Source organism: Canis aureus, chromosome 4 (genome assembly GCF_053574225.1).
Source record: "Canis aureus isolate CA01 chromosome 4, VMU_Caureus_v.1.0, whole genome shotgun sequence".
NCBI classification, from domain to species: domain Eukaryota; kingdom Metazoa; phylum Chordata; class Mammalia; order Carnivora; family Canidae; genus Canis; species Canis aureus.
Genome location: NC_135614.1, coordinates 41591289 through 41601904, shown reverse-complemented (window position 1 = coordinate 41601904; position 10616 = coordinate 41591289). Strand labels below are relative to the sequence as shown.

At 50.7% G+C, this 10616-nt stretch overlaps 1 long non-coding RNA gene across 2 annotated transcripts; it reads left to right on the top strand.

Moving 5' to 3' along the window:
- The first annotated feature begins 269 nt into the window (after positions 1 to 269).
- On the top strand, positions 270 to 5156 carry LOC144311859 (uncharacterized). 2 transcript variants are annotated; one of them, XR_013377359.1, is made up of 3 exons: positions 270 to 416; positions 4742 to 4905; positions 5004 to 5156. It is a non-coding gene; the product is annotated as an uncharacterized LOC144311859 (long non-coding RNA). The 2 variants fall into 2 exon arrangements; XR_013377358.1 differs by lacking the exon at positions 270 to 416 and adding an exon at positions 2745 to 3656.
- The last annotated feature ends 5460 nt before the right edge of the window (positions 5157 to 10616 follow it).

The following is a 10616-nucleotide window of genomic DNA, read 5'->3' as shown; positions in this document are numbered from 1 at the left end:
CTAAAGGCCCCCACCCCAGTCAGAGAGGCCACAGTCCTGCTGGTGCCTGAGCAGGCCTGCCGCTGCCCGCCTGCGCTTGGTGACCGGGTGGTGAGCACGGCAGCTGGGCTCCAGGGGCCAGGTGGCAGAGGGGCGCGCCTCTCCCCTGGGCATTGGCAGCCACTCTGGTTACTTTCTTGGATTTCCTCACTCACTGGATTCTTTCTGCGCATGTGGGGGCTGGTGAAGCTCTCAGAGCCTTCACTGCACCCTACTGCTCCCAGGTCCGGGGGGCTGCCTGAGCTGGGTGGTCCCAACCAGGGCCACCATGGAGAGACAAGGTCCTCAGAGAGCCTGTCCCCAGAGGCCACGGGGGAATTTTGAGTCTCTGTCCCTGAGGAGTGAGCTGAAGGTCAGGAGCTGCTTGCAGCCTCAAGGTAAGGAAGGCCAATGAGGCCCAGTGAGCCCTTCCTAACACTTCCACCTCCAGGTTCCCTACCAGGGAGGGGAAGGAGGGAGGCTCTCTGGGGGCCACGAAAGGGACCACTTGTTCCTTTTGACCTGTCCAGCAGTATGTGAGGATCGAGTTCTGACTCAGGCCTGGTCTGATGCCGAGCTTCAGCCCAGCTCAGAGTAGAGCAACAAACCTGGGGTCCCTGAGGGCTGAGCAGGAAAGTGAGGGGTGCTGAGGAGGAGGAGACCAACCATGTGGTGTTGGGACATTTAAATCCTCTTTTTAAAAACAGGTACACCAGGGGTGTCTGGGGGGCTCAGTTAAGCATCTGCCTTCGGCTCAGGTCATGACCTTGGGGCCCTAGGATCAAGCCCCACGTCAGGCTCCCTGCTCATAAGGGAGTCTGCTTTTCCCTCTCCCCTGCTCATGCTCTCTTTCTCTCTCTTAAATAAATAAAATCTTTTTAGAAGAATTAAAAAAAACAGATGCACCAAACCAGATCTGTATTCCACACTAAAATGTAGCGAACACTGTATTAGGAGTCTGCAGGCTGCTGTAACAAAATGCCAGAGGCCGGGTGGCTTCAACAACAAAAATCAATTTTCTCATAGTCCTGGCAGCTGGATGGCCCAGATCAAGGTCCTGCAGGACTGATTACTGGTGAGAACTGTCTTCCTGGCTGGTAGGTGGCCACCTTCTCCCTGTGCCCTCACATCATCTCTTCCCTGCGCACACATGGAGAGAAAGAGAGAGGGCATGAACTTTCTAGTGTCTCTTCTTACAAGGACATCAATCCTACTGGATCAGGGCTCTACCCTTATAATCTCATTTAACCTTAATTACTTTCATAAAGACCCATCTCCAAATATAGTCACACTGGGGGTAAGGGCTTCAGTATGTGAATTAGGGGGGGGATCCAAACATTCATTCTGTAGCAACATCCACTATATACCAGCAACATAACTCACAAAGTTCTTGCTATGTTCCTCAGGGTGTGTGTGTGCACATCTGTGTGTACATGTAGAGTGTTATCAGGGATAAAGGCACACGTGGGTCTGTGGACTAAATGTGACTGGGTCACTGGCTTGCAGTGCCTAAGCAGAGTGATGACAGTGCAAGCTCTGGAGCCATAAGGACATGGGCTTGTACCCCAGTCTGCCACTTCTGAATTGTGTGTCCTCAGGCAAGCGACCTTATCTCTTTCTCCCTCTGATTCCTCACCTGGGAAGTGGGAGTAATGCCTACCACAGAAGGCTGTTAAAATGACTGAGGATGCTTTAGTGAAGTGCAGGGGTTTAATGCAGGGTCTGGAATGTGGGATATGTAAAATACAAGTCGGTCATTATCCTCATTACTGCTCATGAACAAGGAGATCACCTCTAATCTTCATCACTCAAAGGTGGAGGCTTTGAGTTGAAGATAGGGTATCCTGTGAGGTCAGATGTTGGAAGGTCTTAGTCATGGAGGGAGTGTAGCTCAGGAGACTAGATGCTATGTGGTTCTGATGCATGATGCTCTTCTCTGGTGCACATATTTCATTTATCTATTTATTGAGAAGGAGAGAGAGAGAGGTGCAGATGGAGAGGGAGGGAAAGAGTCTCAAGCAGACTCCCTGCTGAGCGTGGGGCCTGATGTGGGGCTCAATCTCATGACTCTGAGATTATGACCTGAGCTGAAATCGGGAGTTATTTTTTTCCTTTTTTAAATTTTTTAAAATTAATAATAAATTTATTTTCTATTGGTGTTCAATTTGCCAACATGCAGAATAACACCCAGTGCTCATCTTGTCAAGTGCCCCCCTCAGCGCCCGTCACCCATTCACCCCCACCCCCCGCCCTCCTCCCCTTCCACCACCCCTAGTTCGTTTCCCAGAGTTAGGAGTTTTTACGTTCTGTCTCCCTTTCTGATATTTCCTACCCATTTCTTCTCCCTTCCCTTCTATTCCCTTTCACTATTATTTATATTCCCCAAATGAATGAGAACATATAATGTTTGTCCTTCTCCGATTGACTTATTTCTGAAATCAGGAGTTAGAGGCTTAACTGACTGAGCTACCCAGGTGCCCCTCATTCACTCACTTATTAATTCATTATATTTCCGTTTAGTTTTTCCGCTGTTCTCCCAAAGCCACCCAAACCAACTGGTACCTTGTTTGCTCTGCAACCTCCACCTTGTTATGCTGACTGGCTCAGACTGTTTGAGGACAGGACTGGAGGCAGGTGGGGCTGAGAGGGTCTGTTGGTCCATCTGGCTGCCCGCTAGGCACAGGCAGATGGGGCCCACTTCACATCCGTAGCACTGTTTTCAGTGTGCTGGAGGCTTACACAGCCTCCTGCCTGACAGGGAGCCTGAAGCCGCACATGTGGCAGGGCCAAGCACATGGGCGCCCTAGGTGAGAGATTACTTGGCATGGCCTCAAACCCAAATTCTTTACATATTTGTTCAATGAATTGAGCTGAGCCTGTTCTCTGCCTGGTAAAATGCAGAGAGCTAGTGGCTGCTGCGGCCACTCCTGCATCGTGGTTGGCACTGGAATTTATAGGGGAGAGTGAGCAGATACCTTAACTGATCTGAAGAGCAGGACAGTTTGGACATTTATGGAACACAGCAAGGAGACCAATGAAGCTCGAGCAGAGTGAATGAGGGAAAGGGTGGAAGGATCTGAGATGGGAGATCAGAGAAGTGTAGGATCCAGATTGCAGCGAGCCTTGTGGGCTATTGCAAGGATATGACTTTTACACTGAGAAGGGGAGCTCCTGGGAATGAATGAAGAAGGAGAGGAGAGACATGACCCAACTTAAATTTAAAAAGGATCCTGTGGTAAGCTGCAAAATGCTCCCCTCAAGATGTCCACATCCTATCCCAAGGCCTGCAAATATGTTGCCTTATACGGCAAAAGGGACTTGAGGAATGATTAAGGTTGAGGTCCTTGAGATGGTGAGAAGATCCTGGATTACCCAGTGGGCCCACTGATGTAATCACAGATGTCCTTATAAGAGAGAGGCAGGAGGAGAGACTGCTCCAGAGGAGAAGATGTGATGACCAAAGCAAGATGTTGGAGTGATGTGAGCCAAGGAATGCAGGCAGCCTTTAGAAGCTGGAAAAGGCAAGGAACAGAGCATTCCTGAAGCCTCCAGGACGAATCAGTCTCCTGACTTCTTGACTTTAGCTCAGTGAAACTACTTTTGGACTTCTGGCTTCTGGAACTATAAGAGAAAAAAATGTATGTTGTTCTAAGCCATCAGGTTTGTGGTTATTTGTTGTAGCAGCAACAGGACAGTAATACAGATCCACCTGGCTCCTTGGCAGAAAAAAAGCTGATGGGTGTCAGGGAGAAGTAGGAAGACCTTTCAGGAGCCTCTTGCAATCATCCTATAAAGAGACCGTGGGGGTGTGGGCCAGAGGAGTGGACATGAAGAGGGGGTCGGAAGCAGCTGGATTCTGGATGCTTTTCAGAGGAAGAGCTGGAGTGAATTAGATATAGGGTGGGAGGAAAAAAATCAAGGATGGTCTCACAAGTTTTGGCTGGAGTAACTGGAGCCCAGGTGCCATTTACTGAGATTGGGAAAGGTGTGGAAGGAGCGGGTTTAATGGGGGTGGGGATGGAATGGGGAGCTCAGCCTGGTATGTATGAGGTGTGAGTTGTTTATGAAACAACTCAGTGGGAATGTCTGTCATGCAGGGGAGAGGTCCAGGCTACAGATATAAATGTGGGGTTCTCCAACCCAGATCCTTCCTGTCCTTTTCACCAGGAAGAGCTTTGGGTAGTTGTCCTAAAGAGCTATACTTGGCCCTTTGCACACACTCTATGACCCCATACCTTGAGGCCCCACTATCATGATCCTCATTTTACAGTGGGTCCACAAGGCTCTGAAAAGAAAAATGAGCTCCTCAAGGTCATCAGGGGAGAAGAGGCAGAGCTGGGCTTTGAACCCAGTTCTTCAGGGACACCAGGGGAACTTCAAGGGGTAAGCTGGAGACTGGCTAGTTAAATTCACTCCCCCTGTGGCTTAGAAAGGTGGATGCCATTATTTCCAAGCCATCCTGGCAGCACAATGCCCCTTCCAAGTGGAGCCAGGCTTGGGGCTTTCACTAGCAGTCACCAGGTGGGAGATGGAGGTCCCATAGCCAGGAAACCTTGAACTTTCTCAAGGCCTGATACTCTGAACTTCTTGCCTTAGGCATCCCAAAGACTGATCACTCTGGGGGAAACCAAGGCAATATACCCACGTGTACTGAGAGTTAGGCCCTGGTCAGCTGCCTCTCTGCCTCCCTCCTAGCACTTACCGAATAATTCCTTACCCACAGTAGGTAAACGGCTTGGGGCTTTGGGCCTGATCACAGATCTGGGAAGGAGAACCAGTGCCCCAGCCCTTGTCTGCTTTATCCTTTGGTACCTTCATACTCCAAGCCTTCCCAGCAGCAGGGCTGTGGCAAAGGTGGGCTCCACGAAGCCCTTCCATCTGAGCAAGGTAAGCCAAGAAAAGCATGTTTGGGGCAACAGAGAGGGCATGTCAGGGGTTGAGGGATGTGATGAGAACTTCTCTCTCTGACCGCATGTCTGGAGCAGATGCCTGAGCTGTGGCTGCCCACCAGGAGTATCTGCCTTCTTCCCGGAGACCTGAGCTGCCACTGGGCCTCTAGCAGCAAGAAAGAGCCTTTTGTTTCTCCCACACTGAAGGAAAGCCTTTGATTGTCTGTTTGTTCAGGCTCTGCTGGGTTGTCGGTCATTAATAAATGCATTTGTTTGGATTTCACAAGAGTATTTGAATTCTCAAGTCTTCCACAGCATACCAGGAGCAAACACGGCCAAAGCTTTCAGAAGCAACACCCCATCAGGACATAGGTGGGACTAGATGGGAAGCTGCTAGAGTGCGAGCGTGCAGAGTAAGAATCTGGCATGTAGTGAGGACCTACTGCGTGTTGGGGGAGGTGGGCAGAGCTCTGCTATGGGGTCAGACCAGGCCTCCAAATCTCTACCTGCCGCTGACCAGCTCTGTGATTTGGGGCAAGGTACTCATCTTTCTGAGCCTTGGTTTCTTCATGTGCGCTGAGACACAAAATCCTAATTGCATGGATTGTGGGGTATATGTGTTGTAGAACGGCTGCGTCACCTCATCTCTTCCTCACTCTGGAAAGTTGGTGTTAGCCATCCCCACTTTGCAGATGAGAATACAGAGCCTCAGAGGTCAAGTCAACTGACCAAAGTCGTACAGCCAGGAGAGTAGCTCTGCTGGTTTCCAAAGTCATTGCTATGCTACCTGCTAATGTTGGCCTCGGACATTAGCCAGCCAGGTTAGCTATTCAGCCTTCATAACCTACTCAGGGATTGGAGCTAGGGGAGTGATATGATCTCACCCAGGCCTTCTTGTTGACCGGCTGATGGCTGTTGGGGGACCGGGCTGGGCAGGGAAGTGTGGGCCATTCCCATGGTGTCAGGCCTCTCCCAAAGTGCAGCTTTGGGCCTGGTGGCAGTTGAGCCAGTGATCTCAACACTATCCAGCTGCTCTCAGCCTGTAGGTTGTGGTTTGGGTGGCTATAGTTCCTCCTGAAACCCAGGGCCCTGCTGGGAGCTCCCTGCCTGCCTCCCAGGTGGCCCATCTCGATAGATGTGGATCTCCATGTATGGACTCAACACAGCTCATCCCAGACCCTTGGGTGACTTTGCACACTCATGGCTTTTTTTCTTCTCTCTCTCCTCTAGCTTCCTGGAAGATGGCCTGTTTGATTTGTATAGGTGCTGTCACTATAATTAACCTTCACTAAATTCTGCACTGAGCCTGACTCAGGCTTCATCCGGGAAGGAATAGTGAGGGAGTTTCTTGTTTCTGCAGCTCTCTTGCTGTGAGATTGGTCCACCTGTTGGATATCACTCGCCTGATCTCAGGTTCCTCATCTGTGAAATGAGCATGATAATGTTTGAAGGAGTCAATGAGATGGCGCTCACCTTCATCCCAGATGAAAGGAGGTGACACACAGGCCTGGGACAGTGTGTGACACATTCATGCATGAGAACAACCCCATGAGGGCAGGGCCCAGGCCTGCCTTGTTTTCTGCTGCCCCTCGCCCCCACCCCGTGCCTAGAACATGTCCTAATGGGGCTTCAGAGACAAGTGCTGAATGAATAGTTACTGCCATGACCTATCTCTGGAGGCTTCCACTTAGAGCTTTATCGCCCTAGGACAGGTTCCTAAGAGGAAAGACAGATGGAACAGTTCACACTCACAGAGATGCCTGCAAGGAGGGAAGCTTCTAATGAAACACGCCAAGTGTTTAAGACACCAGGCGTTCCTGCCTGGGTATGGGGTGCCCAGAGTGGGAAGAGGGTGGGACAGACTTGGTGCCTCCCCTGTACGGGGCACCATACAAGGTTTTTTGTGCACCTGACTTATTGAATCCTCTCAAACATTCCTCAGAGTTGGGGCATCACCCCCATTGTGCAAATGAGGAAGTTGAAGGTCAGGATTTGTCCGACGTCACGCAGCAAAGATGAGACAGAGAGAGAGCCAGGAAGCGGATAAAGCCCTAGAGAGTGTGTCTTTCGGTTTCTGCCCACCCAGCTTCTGCTCCTTTGTCTGGCAACAGAGTTCCCTTTTCCTCTGCGGAAATACCCCCCCTCTGCTCTTGTGACCAGGCTTGGCTGCTTCAGGGTAGCCATCCCCTGGGGGCTGGTTCAGGACCAGGTACTGCACACAGGCAGTGCCAGGAAGGTCCTGGGAGAGACAAGCTCGGTCTGCTGGGGCAGCTCACCCAGCAGGATGGGGCCTCGGGCGCTGGTGGCCACATGGCCCCCGTGGGAAGGGCTTCCTGAGACAGGAGCCAGCACAGAGAGCAGAGCCCCAGCTGTGGAGAGGCCAGGTCTGGATGACGTGGCTGAGCCTCGGGCCAGCTCTGCCTTTGGGTTTTTCTGTCTTGAGAATCAATAAATGCCCATTTTGGCAGAAGCGGTCTTGAGTTGGTTGTCTGTCATTTGCAACCCAAACCATTTTGGCTTATATCATCTAGTATGGGAGAGCAGAGGAGCCCCGGGAAATGACCAAGCAAGGGGAGGCATGGCACACTTGGAGAAAGGGCTTCCTGGATGAGAGAGAATGTGAGCCGTGCCTTGAAGGGTCATGGAAATTCAACCAGCCAAAACGGCGTTGGTTTGGTCTTTCCTCTTTTCTCTTTCTGTCTCTGTCTCTCTCTCTATCTCTCTGCCCTCTTTCTGTCTCTCTGTCTCTCTCACTGGGGCAGAGCCTGACTGTCATAAATAGCTTGGCAAAGGTCTTCTTGGCTAATTGTCTAACCCACCAAGATAATACCCTAGGAGTTGACTCGGATATTTGGGAGAAGAAGTTATGAATTCCCTCTTGGGCAGAACTTTTTATTCCAAGGAAGATTGTTGAGGGAATTTGAAATTAGAGGACCAGGAGAAGAGTGTGGTATCTAATCAGCAAAGGCTTGGAGGGCAGACAGATCTGGGGTCCAGTGCCAGTACCCACATTTCTTATAGTCAGAGAATTTGGGGAGCCTCTCAACCTCTCTACTCAACTTCCCTGAGCCTCTATTTCCATGCATGTGAATTGGGTATATATATGATGGTGTTTGTAGGATCGTTGTGGGGAGAGAGCAAGTACTGGTCATTTATTGAACAAACTGGAGATAGGGCAGAGAACGACACATGGTTGTCAGCCTTGAGGCCCTGCTACCCCAAGAGGGGACGAAAGTGCCAGTTACATAGTCACACTCTTTCTTTACCCTTCTTCCAGAATAGGCAGAGGAATTAGTTTGGGTTGTAGGAACTTGAGCTAAGCTGAGGGTACAAAGATCCGGCACATGCTTCCCTGAGCCAGGGCCCATTCTTTTTTTTTTTTTTTTTTTTAATATTTTATTTATTTACTCATGAAAGATACAGAGAGAGAGAGAGAGAGAGAGAGAGAGGCAAAGACATAGGCAGAGGGAGAGGCAGGCTCCATGCAGGGAGCCCGATGTGTGACTCGATCCCGGGTCTCCAGGATCACGACCTGGGCTGAAGGCGGCGCTGAACCACTGAGCCACCCGGGCTGCCCCAGGGCCCATTCTTTTTTTTTTTTTCCCAGGGCCCATTCTTAAGCTATTCCCTGAGAGCAAAGTCATGAAGGGTTGAGTTGGGGTTGAATGCTTGCTGCCCCACTCTCTGGCCCTGAATCCTTGGGTACTTATATGACCTACCTGAGCCTCAGTTTCCACATCCACAAAATGGGGCTTATACTTCCCTCTTGGTTATTGTATGGCTTAAATAAAATAGAGTCTCACTTAATAAACATAAAATAAAAGCCAGTTCTTTATTGTTTTTATTTTTAAATCCTGACTACCATCCTTTGGGGGGCGGGGGCTGAACATTATCATGCCCTTTTTATTGATGAGGAAACAGGCTCAGAGAGGGCTCAGAGCCCATAGGAATGGTCCCATTCTCTGAACCCTCCCCTGAAGGATGTGTGCAGAGCCTGGCTTCCGATTCCGGGGCCTCCACAAGGATGGGGAGGAGTGGGCTGCGATGGGGGCCATCTCCAGTGAGCCAGGACTCATCCACGTGCTGGTTGCCCCGACCTCTGCCTGCCAGGGGCTAGGTTGGGCAATGCTCCTGGTGACCAGCCTGAGGATCCCCAGCTGGGAGATTTGATGTGTCCGAGGAGGGCCGCCCCCGCTCCCCCCCCAAGCCATTCCTTCCCTGCAACCCCAGCCAAGGGCAGGGAGAGTGAGTAACAGCTCAGAACACTTTGGCCTGTTCCAGAGCTCACACCCGCGGGGGAGAGCTCCCTCCCCAGAGCCTGGGAGATGCCAGGGCAGCATTCTTGGCCAGCACCCCCCCACCCACCCTCCAGGCCTCTCTCATTCTTCAGCAGCTCCTTCCCCATCACTCGAAGTCCACATCAGCAGTCCTGAGGGTGGTCCTTGCAACCGGCACACCGCTATCAACTCATGCTTGTCCCAATTGTAAAACTGCCCCCACGCCAGACCGGCCAGGTCAGCCTGCTTGGGCTGCCATCACAAAATTCCACAGACTGGGTGGTTTGAACAACAGACATTTATTTTCTCATGTTCTGGAGGCTGGAAGCCCATGATCAAGGTGTCAGTAGGTTTGGTTTTTCCTCAGGCCTCTCCTCAGCTTCAGATGGCCACCTTCTCATGGTGTCCTCTGAGAGGTCTTCCTTCTGTGCGACATGTCTGGTGTCTCTCACTGTCGGTATCCTAATTTCCTCTTCTTAAAAGGAAACCAGTCAGATTAGACTGGGCCCACCCTAATCACTCCATTTTAAAGTAATTACCTTTTCAAAGGTTCAATCTCCAAATATTCGCATTCTGAGGAACTGTGAGTTGGGGCTTCAATATAGGAATTTTGAGAGGACACAATTCAACCCATAACTTCTTTGAGCCAGAAACTCTGGGGCAGAGCAGTGTATGTTTTAAGGGGGCCCTTGGGGGTGATTCTGATGCATGGTCACATGTGGAAACCACCAGACTGGAGCTTAGAGTACCCCTAAGGTGCCCAGCCCTGTGCTATTCACTTAATCGGTCAACAAATGGTCTCAGCCACTGAGTGATGGGTGCTGGGGTCACACATAAAGCGGATCCCCACATTGTCTTCATGGAGAGCACACACAGTCTGGGCAGAGAGACAGGCATGACAATTGATTAAAAATACTCCATCGAACAGTTACAAGTGAGCCCAGGGCTGCAAGGGAGATGTGTGTGTGTGTTTGCGGGGGGGGGGGGGGGGGGGGGGGAGGCTAGAGAAGCAAAGCCTTCTGGGAAGAAGCGAGGTGGCAGCCTGAATCTCAGGCAGAGTGCTAGTTACCAGGCAGGGAAGCAAGTGGCTCCAGATGAGTGCCCCATGCCTAGGGAGGTATACACTGGGAGCCTCGAGTGTGAATGTGGCACCCCAAGGAGTGTGCAAGGCAATTCCTTGGGGTGCGAGAAGAAAATAAAATCTCTATTTACCTTTCATCTTGTTGTTTAATATGCAAGTAAGTTAGCACACCAGTACACAGAATAATTTTTAAATTAAAAAGTATATAGATATTGGGGTGTGCTGAAAAATTATAAGGGAGGGGGTACACATCAACAAAGTTCGGAAGTCACTGGTGTATATAGATACAAAGTCGGGGAGGCCAGAAAGAGCCAGAGAAGCTGGTGTGGCTGGAGTCCAGAAAGCGGTGGG